General features: G+C 36.3%; 1 pseudogene; it reads left to right on the forward strand.

Annotated features, from left to right (window-relative positions):
* The first annotated feature begins 1149 nt into the window (after nucleotides 1-1149).
* Nucleotides 1150-23959, forward strand: part of LOC144238126 (succinate dehydrogenase cytochrome b560 subunit, mitochondrial pseudogene) — a 31181-nt pseudogene continuing 8371 nt past the window's right edge.

Consider the following 23959-nt stretch of genomic DNA (forward strand, 5'->3'; position numbering starts at 1 on the left):
TAGCTTTTGTCTCTATAACTGCAAGTACTTGGGAGGCTTTCTACTTTGAGCAGAAAAGCCATGTCTCTTTTGACTTGACTTAGAGTGAGGCAATAGCTTCCTTTCAAAGGTCTCGTTTCAAAGGTCTCGGGGGTGCCTGGATGGCTCAGTTGGTTAAGCGTCCAACTTTTCTCAGGTCTTGATCTCATGTTTCATGAGTTCAAGCCCAGTGTCAGGTTCTGTATGGACAGCTCAAAGCCTGGAGCCTGCTTTGGAATCTGTCTCCCTCTCTCTCTCTCTGCCTTCCCCTGCTCATTCTCTCTCTCTCTCTCTCGCTTTCTGTCTGTCTGTCTCTCTTTCTCAAAAATAAATAAACATTAAAAAAATAAATCTTAAAAATAAGTCTCAAAGTGTAACAGATAGAACTGGGCTGGGAGGTGGGGAAGGGATGAGATAGGAGGAATGAACACAATTAGAAAAAAAAAAGGTGGACATTATAAAATATAGAGCATATATGATGACCATAGGGCAGTATCAGAAGGAAAACTGGAAATAAAATAATATAAGTCAACATAGTTTATTTAAAAGTCAGAGCTTTAACTTGTAGAATCTATATGTATCAGATAAAATTAATTGGCTATACATAAAATAGGAACATAGAGAACCAATGAAGACAGACTAATAGTGAGTAAGAATAATAATAATAATAATAAAAAGTGATTCTGTTGAGAATAACTGCTCTAATTCCCTCCCAGTCACTGCAGTAGTAAAGAAAAAACTTTCTTACCAGCATCTGAATCTGCTAATTAGCAACATAATTTGGGCCTGATGTTCATTGTCCCAGTAATGACTTTCCTACATTAACTCTCAGGCAAGCAAGCATGAGGTATGAAAACATCTTAAGCAATTTCTAAGGTTTTAGGATATTTGCACTGAAAGTGTACAGTTATTAATGAATTAAAAAGAAAATCAAGCATAAGACAAGACCTCTAGTCAACAGCAGAATTATACACAAAAGTAAAAGAGGTAAAAAGAGAGTGAGTGATTTTGTGTATAGACTTGACTGCTTGACTAGCATGCAATTATGGGACCTATTTCCAGTTTGTCCTTTGTAAAAATAATTGGTATGTGCTACATAGAGATCTGTTTTAATAAATGGATCTCCTCGAGATGCAGAAAAATGATAGTGTGGAATGGCAGCATAATTTAGCATGGTGAGTGCTGGATGTGGACACCATTAGCTGCAGCATTTCTCAAGACACATTATACATAGAATGACTGCTCAGCCTGGGTAAGGAGTGCAAAAGGTAAATGGGGTGGCAGCTTTCAGGGTTGTGGGTACAAATGAGCTAATTAATTAGTCTGCACTTCTGCATTAGCAATGTTTCACAGAGTGCTATGGAGATGGGAAGACAGAAAGAGCTAGCTCTTGAAGGAAGCATATATCCAGACAATGGACAATTTACTGACTGCAGCTCAATAGGCAAAAAGATAATTGGAGTTTTCTTAAGAAAAGAGCATGTATAAAGGGATCTGTCCATGTCATACTTATAACTGTTTTGCTAAAATGTCTATTAATTATACAGCAGATTATACACTTTATTATGAAATCCTCAAATAGTAGTAAATAATTAAAGCGAAGAGGACAATATCTTTGCATTGATTCTCAAACTTAGAAGTACATTGGATTCATTGGAAACATTAAAATGACAGATGCCTAGGTAAACTTCAAGGATTTAAAAAAAATGTTTATTTCTTTATTTTGATGGGGGAGGGGCAGAGAGAGAGGGAGAGAGAGAATTCCAAGCAGGCACTGTCAGCACAGAGCCGCATGTGGGGCTCAATCTCACAAATTGTGAGATCATGACCTAAGCCCAAATCAAGAATCAGGCATTTAACCAAGTGAGCCACAGGCAGCCCCAAACCCCAAGGATTTCTATCTAATTATTCTGGGTTAGAGTCTGTCCATAAGATTTCTAACAAACTTGGAATATGTCTAATCAGACTGTATGCCTGTATGTGACATTCCTCATGACCCTGTAACATAGACTGCCCAATCAGACTGTACATTTGTATGCTACCATGTATGGGAGACAAAGAAGTAAAAATTGTATAAAAGGTTACACCCTGTGGCACTCAGGGCTCAGCCTTTTGGGTCTTGGCCCACTGAGTCCATGCTAGCGCCAATAAAGCTGCTTCCTCGAAAGAAAGGCCTCAGTGTTGAATCCCTCTGTGTGAGAATCCTGCTACAGCACTAGGGAAACAAATGCAATGTTATAAAGAAATGTAAGCATATCAAAAGGGGTTTATGACTTAAATAGGATTTAAGATTGTCTAATGGGGGTGCCTGGGTGGCTCAGTTGGTAAGCATTTGACTTCGGCTCAGGTCATGATCTCGCGGTTCGTGGGTTCTAGCGCCACATCAGGCTCTGTGCTGACAGTCAGCTCAGAGCCTGGAACCTGCTTCAGACTCTGTGTCTCCCTCTCTCTCTGACCCTCCCCTGCTCATGCTGTCTCTATCTCTCTCAAAAATAAATTTAAAAAACATTTAAAAATATTTAAAATTTCCTAATAAATTGAAAATTACTGTAGGCTGAAATTTGCCCAAGGACTATTCCCATGAAAGTATTTAAAAAATGAGGAAAACTTATTGAGAAACTATATCAAGAGCAAATGCTCTTTGGTCAAATTACAAATCAGAGAAAAGCAGAATGATAAAGTACAGAGAGCACAGAGTGGGAGATAAACAGATCTGATTTTGCCCACTAGTTCATTCTGCAACTTTGGGAAAGCTATTTGATTTTAGATTTATATACTGGGAAAATAATGTTTGCTCAAACATCACACAATCTTGTTGTGGATATCAAACCAATTTAATGATAAGATAATGGATATCCACATGCTTTAAACTAGATCAAGATTTACAAAAGTATTTTCATGATTAATGTAGAAATGGTGATAAATCAGACCAAAGTACTGTGCTTACTAAAGAGAAAAATCAGTCAAACTGATAAAAATCTGTTGTTTTTATCATGACATCCTGTCATTTCAAAATACTCTCATTACTTATTACATGTACTAAGATTAACATATATTTAATGTTAACTACATAATATCTCTAAATGATTTCCTTATAATATGATGGAACCAAAATATCACCCTAATCAAATTACTTTTAATTTAATTTAATTTGACAATTATTAAACCTGATATGTGAAATTTTTTTTATGCCAAGAACTAGGAATATATAAATGAATAAGGCATAATTTCTGTCTTTCAGGCAGCGTAGTCCAGTTGATGAGTTTTTGGGAGTGATACTGGGGCTCATGGGGTCCAGAGCCAATGGCCAAGAAAGAACTCTTGAAGACATCTGTGGTGCAAAAAGGTGATTTTATTAACGCACAGGGACAGGACCCATGGGCAGGAATAGCTGCCCAGGGGACCATGAGGAAAGACTGGTTATATACTATGGAGTTGGGGGAGGTTAAGTCAAGGGGAAGTTCCCAATGGGATTTTCATAGCCAAAGAAGACTCACAGGATACTGGAGGCCTAGCTATTGTCAAGCTAATATTGCCTTTCCCTCTAGCAAAGCATTAGCATTAACACAGTAAGGAGTTCCTGGAGAAATGTTTTGCTCTGCTTGCCTCATGTATTTGTCAATGGGCTGCAGGTTATAAGGAAATTTAATTTTATCTTCCATTTCATTCTGTCTTTATTTCCCACATCATAGTTACGCTGATACACATACACACACATCAATTTCTATGTACTTATCATTGATCTACCTTATACTAAAATGTGAAAATTCAGAAGGTGATATGAAACAAAGGGCTAAGGAATCAGAGGACATAAAACACATGTTGTCAGAGGTAGGCTTCACAGGTAAAATGACATTCAAACTGTTTTGAAGAAACAGGTGAGAGCTTGCCAGAGAGGAAGAAGAGTCTCCTATAAAGAGAAAACAGCAAGAGAAAATACAGAGAGAACAGTGAAAATACATCTGATTGTGCATTTGTGATGTCATAATCTCTATCTTGAAAGTTTCTTCAATGTGGATAATCTAATCTGTACTATGTGGATTTGTCCAAATGGACTGCTACTTCTAAATCCTGAATGTTCTATCTTCTTCAAGAAATTCATTTTACAAATGTCGAAGATAATATGGGAAACAAAGGCAGAAGGAAATGGCAGATAAAATTAAATTTCCTTATAACTGCAGCCCATTGACAAATACTTGAGGCAGGCAGAGTAAAATGTTTCTCCAGGAACTCCCTACTGCCTTAATGTTAATGCTTTGCTAGAGGTAAAAACAACCTTAGCTTGAAAATAACTAGGCCTCTAGTATCCTGTGAGTCTTCTTTAGCATATGAAAATCCCATTGGAAACTTCACCTCCCCCAACTCCCAAATATATAACCAGTCTCCCCACAGGGTCGGGGGTAGCTCTATCTGCCCACAGGTCCTGTCCTCATGCTTTAATAAAATTACCATTTTGCACCAAAGACATCTTCAAGAATTATTTTTTAGCCATTAGCTCTGGACCCATGAACCTCCCCATCACCCCCCAAAACCTCATTATTTATTTGGCACCTGAATGCAAGGCTATGAATCATTTCATCTGGACTCTGAGCTGGTGTAAACTTAGTGAGTACTCTTTCCTTTCTTTACTCTTATTTCAGGGGCTTTTCAAAAAGTATGGTCTTACTGGAACACTTTCATGTTGACTGCTCAGGCTGTAAATCTCTAGCCCGTGGATACTCTATGGGGAGGAGAAAGCCTGCCTTTTGGCTGGCCTTCCTGTCTGGAATGGTAATAAGATCCAGAAACCTGATGCCTTCTCTTTACTTCTGTCTTGGTCAAGGGACAGCCCCCTAAATGACCAGCACAGTTGCCAATCTTAAGACTCCAGTGTGAAGTTTCCTCTTCATTGGTCTTACATGATACCCTTCACATACCCGGTCTAGCCACTTCTGGCCATGAGACCTCCACTAGGAACTGACTGAAACCAGTATCTGATTGAATTAAAACCCAGCCAGGGACCGTTTCCTAGGAAGCTGGTGGTAAAGACTATATGTATTGGAATGTCATTTAGATTATGACGGATTTCTATCTTTACTGTTTTCCGTCAATATCCTCTACTAACTAAAACTATAGAATTGGGTAATTTTATAAAACTTTTCCAGTGTTTCCCATGGGTTAAAAATGGTGGGTTTTAGGTGGCCTTCTCTCTTTCTTTCTCTTGGAGAAGGATGGGAGCTTCTCTTCAGTCTCCAAAGACTCTCCCTTGGGATGCCTTTTAACCTCCTGGAAACAATTCAGATTGCAAAATTTGGAAAAGGAGTGATCTTGAACACTGCATGGCCTTAGTAGGATCTAGCAGTTAGATCTCTTCTGTAGGAAACAGATGGAGGTACCCTTGGTCCAGGCTTTCACAGCTCTAAATTAGAACCCAGACCAAAAGGTCTCTTGTAGAATGTGTTTGCCCAAATATATTTGGTTAGTAAACTCTCTCCTGACATATTGGATGTGTAAATAGGCCTCTTCCAAGTAAATCCAGGTCACTGGAGGAAACACAGGCCATCTCTAATTAAAGGGATGCTGACTCTCTTTCTCTGTTCCTCCTCCTAAAAGACAGAGGCTCTGAGGGTTTCTTCCTCATTCACTTTACAGGTAATGGTTCTAATTGGAGCCAACTATGTTTAGTCTACCCCAGAATGGGAATTTTAAGGAATATTCCCAAACAGAGCAGCTTCCAAAACTCACTTTGTTTTGGGGAAATTTCCTGTCCATAACTCCCTTTATTTGGGGGGAAATTCCCTGTCTTCTATGATTTGACATAAACTGCACATTTCCACTTGTTGGTGGGGAAAAAAAAACAAACCCAAAAACATGGTATCTGCTCCTCTGTCCAAACTTATAAGATGTAGAAATGTAGAACTGGGAACCCTCTTTCTCTACTGATGGTGGCATCTCACTTCTTCTGCCTCCTCCTGTTTCTGCACATCCTAGGGTGCAGCCTGCATAACTGATTCTATACCATCCTCCATGCCTCCTCTGGCACCATTGGCTTCTCCTCCCACCCTCAGGTATAGGAATGAAGAACATCCCCTTGGACTTCCCACTTCAGATGTCCCTACTGGTATCTCAGGTAAAAACTGACAATGGAGAACAGATTGTCTTTTAACTGGATGCAGGTGAAACATATTTGGTGTTTAAGCTAATTTAAATTTGTTGGTTTAAGATAACTTGTCTATCTATCTTACTCTATCCAGTTTTGTTGAAAGTCAAGTAGGCTAGTGAAGTAAGCTTGTAATGTTTCTATTGCAACTTGTTAGCAAAAAGATAAGTTAAAATGATGGGTTAATTCAGTCCCAAAGTGTTTGTGGGTAATGGTTAAGATAGCTTTCAAAGTCTTTGGTAACCCGAAATTTTAAAGTTTTACTTGCATGATAATTGGGATTGAATTTGTTCCACATCCAGACCTTTTCTAAATAGGATGGGGTGCTAAAGCATTGATTACTAAATATAAGGTTTATCTGCTTTTGATATTGCATAGAAGCTAAGGATACTTGGATCTGATGGTAAACATGCTTTGTGTTTTACAACTTTCTGAGGATTTTAACAAACTTGCCAGAATTTAAATTGATAAGGAAGTCTTTCTGACCAATGAGGCTTATTTATTTGGTATTTTAAGTAACTCGGGAAGCACTGTCAAATAATGACAAAGCTTAGGTTGTATTGCATGGGTAAGTGCTATGACTATTCTAGAGATTATATGCAATTCCTAAAATTTTGACATATTTTGGTATAAGGTCATCATTTGATATTCTGATTATTAATGTGTTATATCCACAGAAATAACTGAAATTCCTAGTCAATTGCATTATACTAAAGATCTCATCAAATCTCTAATCTTTTTTAAATCTTGTTAATCATTTTTGAATATTTTTGTCATTGTTTTGTGACTTGTTGGAAATATTGCTGGTTCTCTAATGTTTGCTCTTCCAGATTAAGAAAACTTCCTCAAGATATCCATTAGATACAATAAAAAGATTAAAGTGTTCATTTGTAAACAAATTAAAGCATGTAACTTTTCTTTCTACCTGAAATCTCTGAAATTCACAAACTTTCAAAGAGTGTTCTTTCTTCCTTAGCAATTAGTTATGTGCATAAATTCAATGAGAATCTCTCATTGACATAATTAGAAACATTGGTTATTTTACCAAGGCTTTGACTGGAATGTCATATTTGAGAGGGATGCACAGACTCAGATATGACCATATAGCTTTAAGGAACTAAGAAGGACTATGAAATATGAAGCCAGAAAGCCCTTTGGAAATGTTGGCCTAATACCTTGCGTACAAAGTTCCCAGAATCCTTACTAAGTAAGTAAAGAATGTCACTTCTTGGAAGGTGCAGGAACCTCAGGATATCTTGGGAACCTCATGAAGAGGAATTTGCCCAAATCTACAGGTATTGTAGGCATGTCTCATGGCAAGTACTTGGCTTGACTTCTGGCCTAGTGAAGCTACTAAAATTTCATTCTCGAGGTTCCTAATGAAAAATTTCAACAAAGCAAATTTTAAAAGATCTATATGATCAATCATTACTCTTGCTGAGCTTATGTAAATAATTTGGCCAAGTATGTTAAAATGGCTCATTTTACAAATTAGTCTTGAGTTAGCTATCTTTGGAAATGAGGGTTTTTAGAGAGAAAGTTTGTTTCAATAGTGTACGTTTATGGATGTTAAATTCTAGTTCTAATTGTCTTTAAATGTCTGTTGTTTGCCTACACTGGACAATTTGAGATAAACTTCAGAGAAAGTGTCATAATAGCACAGATATAGACAATCTTCTTGCCTGTTATTCTGTGGGGATAGTTATAGGACCCCATGGACATATGATTGTTTAACAAGTGGAAAATGGGATGGATTCCCCAACAAATGTACATGGAAAAAACTTTTCCATGTGAATCAGTGAATAAAAGACTATAGTGCCTTAATAAATTATTCACTTGAGGTTTGGTTAATTCATACATGTCTAAATGAATATACAAGTCATAGCCTCCCTAAACCTGATCTGATAGTTACTAGAAATCCATCCCAGGAGACATGGTTTATTTAAAATATTGGGAGTCTAATATAGCAGGGGTTTTAACACCAAAATGGAAGGGTCCTTACTGGGTGGTATTATGTACTCCTGCTTCCTCACATGAATCTACTACACCAGCTGACACACCCTCTTATTCCTGTGAACCACTGGAAGACCTCAAATTTCTCTTCAAATGACAGTAAAGGACTGGAAGAAAATTCTAATTAACTATTCAAAGGTTTTTTAGTTAGGCTTCTCTTTCTCATAATAGTAACCTTTATTTTGTTGTCTTTTCCAATGTCTCACTGCCTGGTATCAAGAGTCCTTCACCACTGCTTCTAGCAAACAGATGATCCTTTCTACTCTAGGAGGCTTAAATATGCTGTTTCCCCTGACCTGGCTGTCTTTGCCTTCTGTAACACCTCTATACCTCCCCCAACTGACCAATGTTTACCCATAGATAGGGATATCTCTATGTCCCTATTCAGCAGGAAAAAGTTATAGAAGAAAAGACTTTCAACCCTCAGCAACCTCAAAGATTTTAAGGGTCAGAATTATTCAAGGAGGAATGATGTGGGAAACAAAGGCAGAAGGAAATGGCAGATAAAATTAAACTTCTTTAAAACCTGCGATCTATTGACAAATACATGAGGCTGGTAGAGTGAAAGTTTTCTCCAGGAACTCCCTACTGTCTTAATGTTAATACTTTGCTAGAGGGAAAAACAACCTTAGCCTGAAAATACCTAGGCCTCCAGTATCCAATGAGTCTTCTTTTGGATTTAAAAATTCCATTGAAAGCTTCTACTTGACTTTACCTCCCCCAACTCCCAAATATATAATCAGTCTCTCCACAGGGTCAGGGGAAGCTCTTCCTGCCCATAGGTCCTGTCCCCATGCTTTAATAAAATCATCTTTTGACACCAAAGACATCTTCAAGAATTCTTTCTTGGCCATCAGTTCTCGATCCCACGAACCCATATTACCCCAAAAACCTCATCAAAGTAAATTTTATATTTTAGTCAAATATCTTTTTGACTACTGACTAAATATCCAAGTATACTTTGTAACTCAACTGTTCTGGTAAAAACTATCTATCTAATTTGACCTTAAGCTCAACTCTGCCCATATGGGAAACATATTTTTAGCACTCATGTGGGATGATGGGAGTTTGAATGACAGAACCTGAATGTAATGCCTTCTCAAATGATAATTTATTAACATATAGAGGGAAGCAAGTGAGCTTATTGATTTTGTAAAGATATAATTACAACTTTTCTTAAAGATGTAAGTATATGATTTGCTAAGTTTTAAAGAGTTTTCTAGAATTTAGTCAAGAGGCTCTGATACAAACACAAATCATGATCACTCCAGTCCAATGGCAAAAGGTGCTTTTCCCTTGAATGGAATTTCTGTTTGAGGATGAGATAGAAGCATTTCAACAACAAGTGCAGTTTCATACCATGCAGACTGTGTATGTAAAACAAATCTTTAGGAAACCATAAGACAGTATGTAAGTGATGTATACACAATTTATTGACAAGAAGACTAAAATACTGTTTAGAATTGCCTTCTTTCATATTAATAGGGAATGAGGAGATCAATCCAATGATTTTCAGTTCTAAGGAAAAGTACAAGTGGCAGCTAGAGAAAGTAGGTGTGTTTAGTAGAAAAAGAAAAAAAAAAGAAAGGAAAGTTAACTATGGAAACAGTCATAGGTGTTAAAAAGAAACAACAGGCACTATTGTTTTGTTAAGCCTCACCTAGACTTACTAGCTAACCTAACTGCAGTTTGAGCATCTCAGAGTAGTGAAATTTTAAAACAATCAGTGTGGAATTTTCTGATCAGCATCAGTGAGTAAATCTGCATGATGAGACCTCTTACTTTTCTCTCTAAGGGATGGTAAACTTGCTTGAAACAATCCTTTCTTTTCTTTTCTTTTGCTAATAACTTCCTTGTCCCACCCCATTTCTGACTATTTTGTACAACTCTTCTGAGCACCCTTTTGTTTGTTAGATGAGATGTTGTCTAATTCTTGACTAAATGAATAAAGCCATTAAGAACTTTAAATTTACTTGGTTGAATTTTTGTTCCTTAACATAGGTTATGGTTTCTTTGTTTGAATTTGCTTGTTTTAATTTTGGAAATTTTTGTACATATCTAAACAGTTGTATAATAAAAATTAATATTTCCTCATTGTAACCTTCCCATGCCCATTTTCCATCTCCAGTTATAACCTTTAACATTTTTTTCACTTTTTCTAGAGTTCCTTCAATTTCTTATATGCTTTGCTTATCCTATTATTTTATGACTTATTCAGTACAGAAATAATATAAACATTTTTATATGAGAATGAAATCATTTCATAGTTCTTATTTACTACCCCTTATATCCATTCACCACTCACCAGGATTATATTTTTAAAGGCTTTTATTTCCTTGTTCTTTGATCACATTACATGATTATATGATATACCAATGACATCCTACTGCCAGAGCAGTGGTGGGTGACAGGTTCCTTACTGCCCTGCTTCTGGGATTAACTAGGCTGCTTTTCTGGCTACTGAGCATCCTGTTGTGCCCACATTCCAAGTCAGATTCCTTATTTCAATAATTCTCTAAGCTACTTAATACTGTTTCATTAAATTATGTTTTTCTTTGCTAAATTATCCATTTACTGAATGATTTGCATTTGGAATACATGTCTGCCTGAAATAGGCAGAGTGACCTTCCTTTGGGAGCTTGGCTGCCTCAGTGTTGACACTTTGCTAAGGGCAAAAGGCAATCTTAGCTTAATATTATTCCAACCTCCAGGATCCTGTAAGTCTTGTTTAACATATAAAAATTTTTTTGAAACTTCCTTTATTTTTACCCCTTCACGTTGTATGTTGGGAATCATCCCCCAACCCTGTGGCCCACTGATATACATCTGAATGGTCTCATGATTAAGGTTTTATTAGACCGTAATGAATAACCTTTTCTAACAATGGTTAGGCCCCTCATAGTTGTTTCCACAATTCCTTACAGACTTCTGCTATCCTCCATCCCCCTCCCAACTTGAAGTTATATAATTGCCACAGTCCTAACCCTGGTGTAGAACTTTCTGCCCAAGGGTCCTGTCCCTGTGCTTAAGAAAACAAAACAAACAAACAAACAAAAAAAACTACCTTTTTGTCCTGAAGACATTTCAAGAATTCTTTCTAGACACTTCTCTAAATCCCAACATTTCCACATCAACCTTGTGTGAGTTTTTAATTCTTTTGTCTTTTCTTTAAGTTCTAAATACCAGTGGTCATTTATCCAAAAAATATGTTTTTCTAAAATTAGGTTTATTTCATTTTGAGTCTCTCATTTCTAGCTGACTACACAGACCATATTCTACAGAGAGGCTCAGTCTTGGCCTTTAAAAAATGAAAAGAAAAAAAATTATCAGTAGTTCAGTCCTTATAATAGCTCAGTTGGGATATCATAATATGAGTCCAGGTGAGAGATTACAGAATAGAGAAGCAAATGATAGAACTTTGAAGAAAGGGAGGTGGGGGAGGGAGAGGCATGCAGAAAGAAAGGCACAGGAAAAGGTCAGTCATAAAGAGTGAAATAAACTAGGAGAATATCGTTCATGAATGCCAAGAATATAGATAATCTTAAAAATGAGGAAGAGGTCATAAGTAATAATTCCCAGAATTTTTAAAGACTATAAAATGCTGAAAGAAATTCTAGCATTAGTGACAAACATATCCATTGCCACCTTCAAGAAAATTTTATTTTTTTAATTTTTTTTAAAATTTATTTCTGAGAGAGAATGAGAGAGAGAGAGTGAGCAGGGGAGGATCAGAGAGAGAGGGAGACACAGAATTCGAAGACAGACTCGAGGCTCTGAGCTAGCTGACAGCACAGAGCCTGCTGCTGGGCTCAAACCCACGAACCATGTGATCATGACCTGAGCTGAAGTCGGATGCTTAACTGACTGAGCCAGCCAAGCACCCCAAGAAAAATTTAAAAAGAAAGGTAGGAGCAGAAGTCAGACTGTAAAAACCATGAGGCATATATAATGTATATATAATGTATATAATATATACATATTACATATAGATATGTAGTAGTATAGGGAACAATATTGCTATTACAAAAATAATAAAAGTAACAGTGTAGTATGGAGTGAGGAAAAATCGTATCTAATTCCAATTCTATCATTTACATTTCACATTGGGCAAATTCAGTTAAACCTAACCCTCTAAACCTTAATTAACTCATCAATAAATCTTGAAGAATTATATCTGCTACAAACCATAGTTATTATGCTTTTGATAAATATTAATCTCTCCCTCCTTAAATGGAATATCTGATAGGACTTGTGACCAGGACCAAAGTTGTTTGTGTTTTTAAAATTTTTTAAAAATGTTTTATTTATTTCTGAGAGAGAGAGAGAGACAGCGTGAGCAGGGGAGGGTCAGAGAGAGAGCGAGACACAGAATCCGAGGCAGGCTCCAGGCTCTGAGCTAGCTGTCAGCACAGAGCCCGACGAGGGGCTCAAACTCACTAACTGGGAGATCATGACCTGATCTGAATGAAGTCAGACCTCAGCCGACTGAGCCACCCAGGTGCCCCTCAAAGTTTTTTATAAGAGCATTTTATGGCTAGATTTGGGGGTAGCTGTGGGAAGACCAATAGCGAAGAGGAAATTAATAAAACAGAAAAGAAAAAGGAATACAGTAATTGATGGAGCAAGGTGGGTGTTTATGTGGAAAACGTTGGGATTTGGAGCCAATGGCCAAGAAAGAATTCTTGAAATGCCTTCAGTGCAAAAAGGTGGTTTTATTAAAGTACAGGGACAGGACCCTTGGGCACGAAGAGCTGACTTGGGATTATAAAAAGTGACTGATTATATACTTGGGAGTTGGGAGAAGTTAGGGCAAGGAGAAGTTTCCAAAAAGATTTCCATATGCTAAAGAAAACTCATAAGGTTCTGTAGGCCTAGCTATTGCCAAGTTCAGTTTGTTCTTCCCTCTAGAAAAGCATTAACATTAAAACAGTTGGGTGTTCCTGGAGAAATGATTTACTCTGCCTGTCTCAAGTATTTGTCAGTGGGCTGCAGGTTGTTAAGGAAATTTAATTTTGTCTCTCATTTCCTTGTGCCTTTGTTTCCCAAATCAAGTGTGTAAGAAATTATTGACTCAGTCAAAGCTAAGCTATCTGGTCTGTAAGGAACAGAGCTATTTCCTTATGATGCAAGGAAGAAGAAAGACAAATAGGTAAACACAGAATATATGTGAGGTAACTAAAACAAATTTTAGGAGGCTTATGTTAAATGACTTCATCTCAGCAATTTAAGAAATTATGCCAATTTGGGGTGCCCGGGTGGCTTAGTCGGTTAAGCGTCCGACTTTCGCTCAGGTCATGATCTTGCGGGTTCGTGGGTTTGAGCCCCGCGTCGGGCTCTGTGCTGACTGCCAGCTCAGAGCCTGGAGGCTGTTTCAGAGTCTGTCACTCCCTCTCTCTCTGACCCTCCCCTGCTCGTGCTGTCTCTCTCTCTCCTAGAAATAAAAAAAAAAAAAAGAAATTATGCCAATTATAAGTATGAAAAGGTGGGATTAGAAATGGATGCATAAAAATACTAAAAATGTTTGTAGTAAATGAGTCAGGAAATGGAAATGAATTGGAGAAATGGTGAGGGCAGAACCACCTGAGAGAAAATAATATAATGTGGTAGTGCAGTTGATTATCTTTTAAATAATTTTCAGTTTTAAGTATCTCTTAGTAGTGTAGATTCATCTATATCATGGTACAATATAGTAGAAATAGATTATTGGAAGCTGTAATAAGTGTTTATTGGTTCCAAAACTTTGGACACTGATCTTTTAGATAAGTTCTTAGCTGTAACTTTTTCCCTGAAATTTAACTGTTTTGCTAAAAGTTAAATATGCAAGATTGAAGAGGCTCTGAAAATGGAGGGTTGTTTTTATAAAGTTTCTTAGATGATAATAAATATATTTTTTTAATTACACTTATCAAAAAATATGTGTAAGAGGGGTGCCTGGGTGGCTCAGTTGGTTAAGCGTCAAACTTCAGCTTAGGTTATGATCTCAAAGTCTGTGAGTTCAAGCCTTGCGCTGGGCTCTGTGCTGACAGCTCAGAGCCTGGAGCCTACTTTGGATTCTGTGTCTCCCTTTCCCTTGCCCCACCCCTGCTTGTGCTCTGTTTCTCTCTGTCTTTCAAAAATGAATAAATGTTAAAATTTTTTTAAAATATGTGTAAGAAAGAGTATTAGGAAGTATAAAATTCAAGGGTTATATTTCATTGTCTTACTTCCAGTTACAATATTCATTTTCAATTGGTAGGTCTCTGAAGATGAATATGGAAAGATAAATTCTAATTTCTCTATAATTAACACATTAAATAACAGCATTATTACATTAAGTAATACAATATATTGATTTGCTGACAGATCATCTCTCAGATATTGTTGATAATCAGTGTGCTTTACAAATGGAAAGAACAAGGTGCTCTTTTGAGCTCAGTGTCATATGCATTAAGTGAAAAATCATAGAATGGATTAAATAGCCTTAAAAATCATACCTTATCTCTTTCTCTGCTTGTCTTTTCTTAGTTTTCTTCCCTTAACTTTTATCTTTTTAAATAAATATATTCATACTATTCAAACTTTGTTATTATTGAAGAGAGCTGCTCTTAACTGGAAAAGTGCTAGTGATTAATGGAAATAAAGACCATTGTAATTTTCAATATGAATGATGCTTGCCTTTACTGTAATTTTTAAATTATTTTACAAAATAACTTAAATCCAGATGAAATCATCTGGATTTTGTGTTATTTGGTCATGGCCTTGCAATAAGAGTTAAAAAAAGCTTTTTTTCCCCAGTTATTGTCATTAAATCACCTAAATGCAAAAGCATATTTTCTGCCACTTAGCTTTGTAATGTTCATTTTACAACATTTTCTCAACCAGGTGTATAAGCAAAGGAAACAGGTGGTAGAATACTTAGTTCCATTTTACACCCTATCTTCTGATTCTTGAACCCTGAATCATGGAGTAATTCTGCTTGATTAGGGGGGAAGATAAAAGGCCAGTGAATATACCCCTTATTACATTGGTATCTTTTAAATTAGTAGTCTTGGGAAAGGCATTCTTTATTTACTGTTCTGGCATGTTTCTGCTCTGTGGATGTTCAGTTTTGACTACCAAAGCAGTCAGATTCTGCAATATTCTAGAAGCCTTTGAATTCACACCTTTGTGGTTATTTAGAATATGTGATTTCATGAAATAACAAGGCTCTGGGATCTAGTTGGTAAAGAAAATCTGAGGAAAAGAGGATGCTAAATAAGTGTGGAGCTCAAGGTAAAGTTGTGTTGGTTTTGTCTCTGCTCATTTTCAACAGAAGGTTTAGTGTTAGTGATAATTGCAGATGTTTTGTATCATTTTATGCCTCTTTTCATTGTGCCTGTGTCACCAGCAATTATTCTCATTAAACAAATGGCAGTTTGATGGACTAAATGCTACATCGATTTTGTTTTAATTCTCATTTATTTGCCTATAAATAGCAATGATTGTTAAACCATACTTCTTAGTAGACCAATATATTTCTTCTTTTGCTAATTAACTGCTTACTTACTTTGTCTGATTATTGTTTTATACTTTAGCAATTTTCTTATCAAAGTGTATGAACTTTTTTGTGTTTTGGGGTGGTGGTGGGGTCTGGAGTTGATGGCCAAAAAAGAGTCCTTGACATGTCTGTGGTGCAAAAATGGTGATTTTACTAAAGCATGTGGACAGAACCCATTGGCAGGAAGAGTTGACCTGGGACCATGAGGAGAGAATTGTTATATACATGGAGCTGGGGGAGGTAAAGTCAAGGGGAAGTTTCCAAAACGATTTTCATATGCTAAGGAAGACTCTCAGGATACTGGAGAACTAGCTATTGTCAAGTTAAGGTTGTTATTCCCTCTAACAAAGCATTAACATAAGTCAGTAAGGAGTTCCTGGAGAAATGTTTTGCTCTGCCTGCCTCAAGTATTTGTCAATGGGCTACAGGTTATAAGAAAGTTTAATTTTATCTGCCATTTCCTTCTGCCTTTGTCTCCCACATCACTTTTTATACATACTGAAGTTGTCAATCCTGTCCTTTTTTTCCTTACTTGATTTCTCAAATGGGTACATTCCAATGATATAAGTTTCAAAGTTATGTTCTAGAAATTATCAAAACTTTCATTTTGTATTTTTCTATTGTTTTGTTGGAATATTTCCCTACATTATGAAAATTTCCTAAACATTATTTAGACTTTAGTCTTTTAACCCATTAAAATTCAGGTTTGTTTTTACAACTTTCTTCAAATTGCCCTAGCTTAATTTACTAAATAGTTCTGATGCTTCAATGCCTTCTCATAAATTACATGCTTATATATAGCAAAATCCTCTATTTGTTGATGCCCTTAACTTTTCTTCTGAATATGGTAGCAAATACCTTTTATGTAGTAACAAACTCATTTATAGTAACACAACACATTTATATACAGTAAGGAAGACTTTATATTTCCAGTCAACATCTGGAAAATGTTTAGCTTTTGAAATATCATTTTGTTTTCTGATTACTTATATTTTTCAGGGTTTTTTTTAATGTTTTTTATTTATTTCTAGGAGAGAGAGAGAGAGACAGCGTGAGCAGGGGAGGATCAGAGAGAGAGGGAGTCACAGACTGAAACAGCCTCCAGGCTCTGAGCTGGCAGTCAGCACAGAGCCCGACGCGGGGCTCAAACCCACAAACCGCGAGATCATGACCTAAGCGAAAGTCGGACGCTTAACCGACTAAGCCACCCAGGTGCCCCTATTTTTCAGTTTTTAAGACATGCTTCTGTCTTCTTATTAATGTGCATTGTGAACAAAGCTGTTCTCTTCTTTACTCCCATCTAACCCTAGGAAGAACTAAATCCTGGGGGTTTCATAAGTCACTGAGAGTGCTGAAATCTACTCTAAGTCTGCAGTTCTTACATTATATCTTGTAGTCTTACTGCAGGAGTTGAGGAAGTGGTACCCAAGAGAAGCAGAGTGGCATGGTGGCAAGTATACGGGGCCAAAAGGTCATCTGGAATCTAGTATCTCATATGAATATGTTAATTTCCCACTAAACACATTTTCAGAATTCTTTTTCCAAATTCTATATGAAACACAATGGTTGGACAATAATGTATTATCCTTTTCTTTCCATTTTTCTTTTCCTTTCCATGTAACTAATTCATTTAATTTCTCCTAGCTTTAATTTATTCTTACGGGAAGATGGTTGTACAATATTACAAAGAATTTGAAGCCACTGCCTCAACGAACGCAAGAGTTAAAACAATAACCTCCCTCACAGCTTGTCCTCCATTTGCTGGTGGCTGTTTCCTTCCATGAAGGGCTCATAACCCCACAACTTTGAATAACGTATCTGTTAAGAAAGCCCTTCTCCATAAATGCCCTGTTAAATTAAATATCCTGATGATGGGACAGGTCAAATCTGGTGTAGCTGACTTTAATCATTTTCAGATGCATTAGTGAATATAAAAGAAGCTAGGAAAATATGCTGGATCTACATGGTTCTTGGATAAGAAAGTCATTCAAATTATATTTTAGTGCCAGAGAGCAAAAGAAAGGTGATTACTGTAAAAAAAAAAAAAAAAAAAGCAATTATAACATGTACATCTCCAGGTGAAACTGTATTGAATGATTTATGTAATACATTAAAAATATAAATGTATAAAGTTAATTTATTTTCTAATTAAACATCTACTTTTGTTTTAAACTCCAGGGCCTCCAGAGTCACTTCTACCTCCAGGCTTTCAGATCATGCAGAAATGAATACAAATCATTACTGTAACTTTAATCTTATATCTTAGGTTTCTGAGACATTTGTTGCATTTAAATATGTCTAAAAGAATTTAGAGTGCATGCCACAGGATAGCAGATAAAACACGATGTAAAGTTCTATATAATGCCTTTCAATCTGTTAAATAAAATCTGTTTCATTATCTGGTTGAGGCCATTAATTCTGAGTAAGAAGGGGATGGTTTTAAGAACCAGACTGTGGGTAAGGAAATGTGCACAAGTTGGGACATGTGTGTGTTTATTTATGGTAACTGAAAATAGCTAAGTCATCTGGAATGTTTTGCAGCTGTACAAGAAGCTGTGACCCTCATGACAGTTTCTTGCTCTGAAATCGGGAGTAAATTTCTAACCAGTAACACATACTCATATACATTCCAAGAGGTAGAGTTGTTTGTATCTCATCCTGTCAGGTTACATTTCTTGGTCAACACAAAAGCGCCTAACTGTGCCCTGAGGCAATAAAACAATTGAAACTTCTAACCTATGATTGAACTCCACAGGGCAAAGAGAAAAAGATAGGCTGCTAATGTGATGTCAGAAGGAGAATGCAGGGCAAAATGAGCTACAGAGATTCGGGCTTCAGCTGTGGTGTACAGCGCACAGGAAAACAGTCACCACACTTTAAAGGCCAAGTGGCATCACTGTTCAGCACACTCAAACTGCTTATGCTAAGAAGGAAACAAACATATTTCTTACTGGCCCCAAGTCTTTTCACCTCCCAACATAGTTAAAACTGTTTTTACCTGAATAAGAGAAATGGGAAGAAGCAGAGCTGCATATTTTAGCAAATCTCTGTTCAAATTCTCCTTTATACCTTGTGTTTCCCAAGGCCCTAATCTGGGCTGAGAAAATGTAATCCTTACAAAACCTTATAATGAGGAGTGCATTAGTTTTCTATTGCTGCTGTAACAAATCACCATAAATCTTGTGGTCTATAAATTTATTGTCTTGGCGTTCTGGAGGTCACAAGTATGAAATAGGTCTTCTTGGCTAAAATCAAGATGTTGGCAGAGCAGCATTCCTTCTCCAGAAGGCCCTAGGGAAGAATCAGTTTCTTCCTTTTTTTCGCTTTTAAAGGCCATGCACATGCTTTGGCACATGGTCTTTTCCCATTTTTAAAGCCTGCAAAGGAGGATCAAATCACTCTGAACTTTGCTTCTGTTGTCACATCTCCTTCTCTGCCTCTGCCTTTCCTGCCTCCCTCTTTCTTTTATAATGACTCTTGCGATTACATTGTGCCCAACATGTAATCCAGAATAATCTCCCCGTTTCAAAATTTTTAGCAATCATATCTGAAAAGTTTCCTTTGTCATATAAGGCATTTTACCTTTTATAAGGTGGTCTTTATTCTAGGCAACTGAGGCTCAGAGAATTGAAGTGGCTTGTCAGTCTTTTATTTCATTTTTTTAAAGTTTATTTATTTATTTATTTTGGGAGAAAGCACATGAGAGCAGGAGAGGGGCAGAGAAAGGAAGAGAGAGAATCCCAAGCAGGTTCAGTGCTGTCAGCATAGAGCCTAATGTGGGGCTTGAACCCATGGACCATGAAATTATGACCTGAGGTAAAATCAAGGGTAGGATGCTTAACTGACTGAGCCACCCAGGTACCTTTCAGTCTTTCATTCTTGAAGCCAGAAGTCTGTGTGATTACCTCACCCATGTCATGCAATGCTTTACTCATGGGTGCTCTGATCCAATTCTCTGTCAGCTCTCTGTCTCTAGATTTTCTATATCATCCTTGGCAAATATTAGAAACTCTAGTGTGCCTGAAAGTTTACAGTATAAGGAACAGTCAGGAAATTTGGAGTCCAGGCATAAAGCTACCTATGATGAGCCATATTTCGTTTTAATATTGCTAACCACAGCTATATAAAAGTGTGTTCAGAACATCTGATAGAATTATGTTAACTCTCAATTATACTGACCCTTTTTCCTATAGGATAGGAATACATTTCTCACGGGCAAGAGAAAGATGACATAAATCCAAAGATAATATGCATTGAGGTTTGGCTTTAATCTATTGGAACAGGTAATGATTGATTTCTATCCCTATAGATAAATAATAAAAATCAAATGTGAAAGACATTAGATTAGATAAACTCAAAATAATACTTATATCTCTCATTTCTTTGTTTTCCAGGTGAGGTTAACATTAACACTGAATTTATAATGAAGAAGCTGTTCTGGTTCGGCCAAATTAGGGAATCATAAAATTCCTCTGTTTATGTCAAGAACATAAAATATAATTATGGTGCCACATAGTACTTATCTTGAACTATAAGAATTACCAAGAGTAAAATATGATCAAGAAAAGAAAAGATGTATTTCTCCTAGCTAAACTGTAGGTTTCCATGATACTTAATACATTTTCAAAAATATCACAATAAATCCTAAACTTGACCTGCCATTTATTGAAGCCGTTAAAATAAAGCACAGTTGCAAAATGTAAGGGCACTTTACTTTTCATGGAAGTACATGCTTTATATATGTCCTTTGCTCAAGCTATTACCAGGTATGAATGAGTCTGAAGAAATAAAAGAAGTACTTAGGAAAATACTTTGCTCTAATTAAAATATACACATATGCATATGTATATACTTATATATATATAATTTTAAGGCCTTAAAATAGTGTTTTAAAGAATAAATTACAGTTTTTATACATCATTTTGTACATCTTCTTTAATACAGAAGCAACATTTTCAAATTCAAGAGGAATATGACACCAATAATGGTTAAAATAAATAATGTGCCCATATTAAGTAATATGATGGTTAGAATTTTAAAAGGTGATGATGTTTTAGAATATATTCAGAGAATCTAATTAAATTAAGGTCTACCTGTACCTAATCAATATGTACTGCTTTGGTTTCATTCATCCTTGTTTTAATTTACACTAATGAATCATTTCAGGAGAAAAAACTGGCATGGTACAAGAATCCTCATCTTACATTAGAATGCACATTAGTTCCTCAGAAGATTAATAAATCTATATTCTCCTCCTGTCAACTGATTCTAAGCACAAAACTCCTACTTTATCCAGGATATAGTCTTGAGAATGAACTCTTTAAAGAAGTAAGCCGTCCACACAAAATATTTAGAAAGTGATGACCAATAGTAAATAAGTAAAGGAAGAAAATTGGAAAGATTAGATCATTTATTTGTTATTTAAGTCTGAAATTTCTCTTTTCTCAACAGCACTGTCCAACTTTCAATAAATATGTTGAGTATGTTTAGCTAAAAATAATATTTATAATAATAGTAAAAGCCTTTCATCAAACATAAACCCCAAATTATTATTGTTTTTCCCCTCTTACTTGATTATTCTAGTGAATACCTACTGCATACATAAAAAAATAACTCCTTTTTATACCAAATTATCATACATATGCTAGACTCTATCATTTGTTTCATCTCATGTCCTATCATTTGTCACCTTTGTCACTATCCAGTCATACCAGCTTGTTTTCTCATATTCAACAATAGCAAACTCACAGCACACTCAGTGCCTTTACATTTCTAGTTTACTCTGTCTGAAATGCTCTGCTTATATGGGTATATTCTCCTTGTTGAGTCCTGAATTCAAATATCACCCTTTCAAAGAGTATTTCCCCAACTTCACTATCTAAAAAGGCCCCATTCAACCCCAGAGTATCATTCTTTGCTACTCTTTCTTCATATCACTAAGTCTGGTTACATAATTTGTAGTAACCAGTAAAATAGTCCAATAAAAAAATAAAATAAAAATATGAAACCCCTTCTTCAAAAATTAAGAATTTTAAGAGTGACAGCCAAGCATTAAACCAAGTGCATGGCCCTTCTAAGTGTAGGTTTCTGTATGACTGCACAGGTTGTAAGGCCATGATGCTAGCCCTCTATAACAGTTACTACCATGTAAAATTAACCTCTGAATTATTGTGCTTGTTTAATCTGGCACCCCTGTTAGAACATACACTCTGTAGAGCTCAGATCAGAACCTTCACGTTGATTGTTACATTTCACATGTTTAGAATAGCCCCTGAGACATAGAAAACAAAAATTAAATATTTCCTGAACTAAAAAGAAAAAAAGAAGAGTCAGGCAGTGAAAGAGAATTCTATCTCAATCAGTTTTGTTCTATTCAAGCCTTCAACAGATTGAATGTGACTTGCCCATATTTGAGGAGGCAATCTGCTTTACTCAGTCTACTGATTCAAATGTTAATCTCATCCAGAAACACCCTCACAGACATATGCAGAACAATGTTTAACTGGACTCCCTGTGATTTAGTCAAGTAGACAGATAAAGTTTGCCATCACAAATCCACTCTTGTCAATTTGACACATCTCCATAAGGCACACTTAATCTTCAAATAAAGAGAATAACAAGGTCAGAGGAGTGGCTATAGCCAGACCAACCATGGTGAGTAGAAAAGTCAGTGTTGCTAAATCCATACATAACCTCTATCTGTGCCTCTATAGCCACATTGTTCATAAGCCCATTGAATAACAGAGGTGACTGGAAAAACATGTTGGACTATATCCACAGAACTGGTCATGCTATCTTCTTGATTATTAAAATCCTCCTTTGCTGAGGTTATCCTCTCATTAGCATTCATATGTGATACATATATCCTCATATTACTTGACTATTCAGAAAGGTCTACCCACATACCTCTTCCCAAAATTTCCTTGTCATCAATTTTCCAATTCTTGAATAGGGCTTTTATCAGAACTCAATCATACAGGCTTGGTCTTGGATTTCCAGATAAAAGAACCATGAGAACTAGATTTTGGTTGTTTATAAGCCACCCAGTCTATGGTATTTTGTAAGAGTTCCCAAATGGATTAAGACATCTAGCTTCAAAATGTCAATGCTGGAGTAGAATTCTGCTTCAAGATGAACCATACCTAAAGACTTCTTCATATTTTATTTAAATGATGGTTAGATAAGATTTTGGACTTTAGAGCTGATATTTTATTTTACATGTATGTGAGATGAATTTTGGAAGACGATGAACAGAATGCTATGGACTGAATTGTGTCCCCTCAAAGTTTACATATTGAAATACAACCCCCCCCAATGTAATAGTATTTGAAAAAGGGGTCTTTGGGAAATAATTAGGTTTAGAGAGGGTGGGACCCTCAGGAGGATTAGTGCCCTTACAAAAAAGAGAAACTAGAGCTTTCTCTGTCAGGCATGTGAAAACACAGGTAGAAGTTAGATATCTGCAAGTCAGGAAAAGAGCTCGCACCAGAATCCTACTATGCTGGTGTCCTGATCTCTTCTAACCTCCAGAACTGTGAGAAAATAAATTTCAATTGTTTAAGCCACAAAGCCAACTAAGATAGTCATTAGTGTGCTACTAAGTGATTATGGCAAAATTATACATATAAGCTTTTTCTTATCAAATCAAATAGATTATAGTTAGTAAAGAACTGTGATTATTATTTGAATCAATCAGAGTGTTCATTTGTAGGATGATTAGGAATGTTATAATTTGTAATCCAATCTTAAGATAGTGAGTCAGGGAAAACAAAGCATCTTTTTTGTATATTAAATAAATCATAGATCTGAAGTGCCTGGGTGCCTCAGTCTGTTGGGCATCTGACTCTTGATTTGGCACAGGTCATGATCCTGGGGTCATGGGACCAACTCTTAAGTTAGGCTCCATGATGAGTATGGACTAAGATTCTCTCTCTCTCTCTCTCTCTCTCCCCCTGTGCCCCCTCCCCAACTTACACCCACTCTCTCAAATTATATATCTCTATCTATCTATCTATCTATCTATCTATCATCTATCTATAGATATATATAATAGATATATAATTTCTAAATAAATCATAGACCTAATTACAGAAGAGATTCTTGGAAGGCAGAGAAACAAGTTTCAAGATGCCCTAGAAATTCACCTGGGACTAACTTACCCTCCCTGTTCATTGTATGGCTTTCATCTCACTGGGCATCTGGTTGAATCCTACATTTTTTAAGGTTTAATCCTAAATTTTAATTACCCATCCTTCACAAATGGATTTCAACCA

This window comes from Crocuta crocuta, unplaced genomic scaffold (genome assembly GCF_008692635.1).
Source record: "Crocuta crocuta isolate KB4526 unplaced genomic scaffold, BGI_CrCroc_1.0 scaffold56, whole genome shotgun sequence".
Lineage (NCBI taxonomy): Eukaryota > Metazoa > Chordata > Mammalia > Carnivora > Hyaenidae > Crocuta > Crocuta crocuta.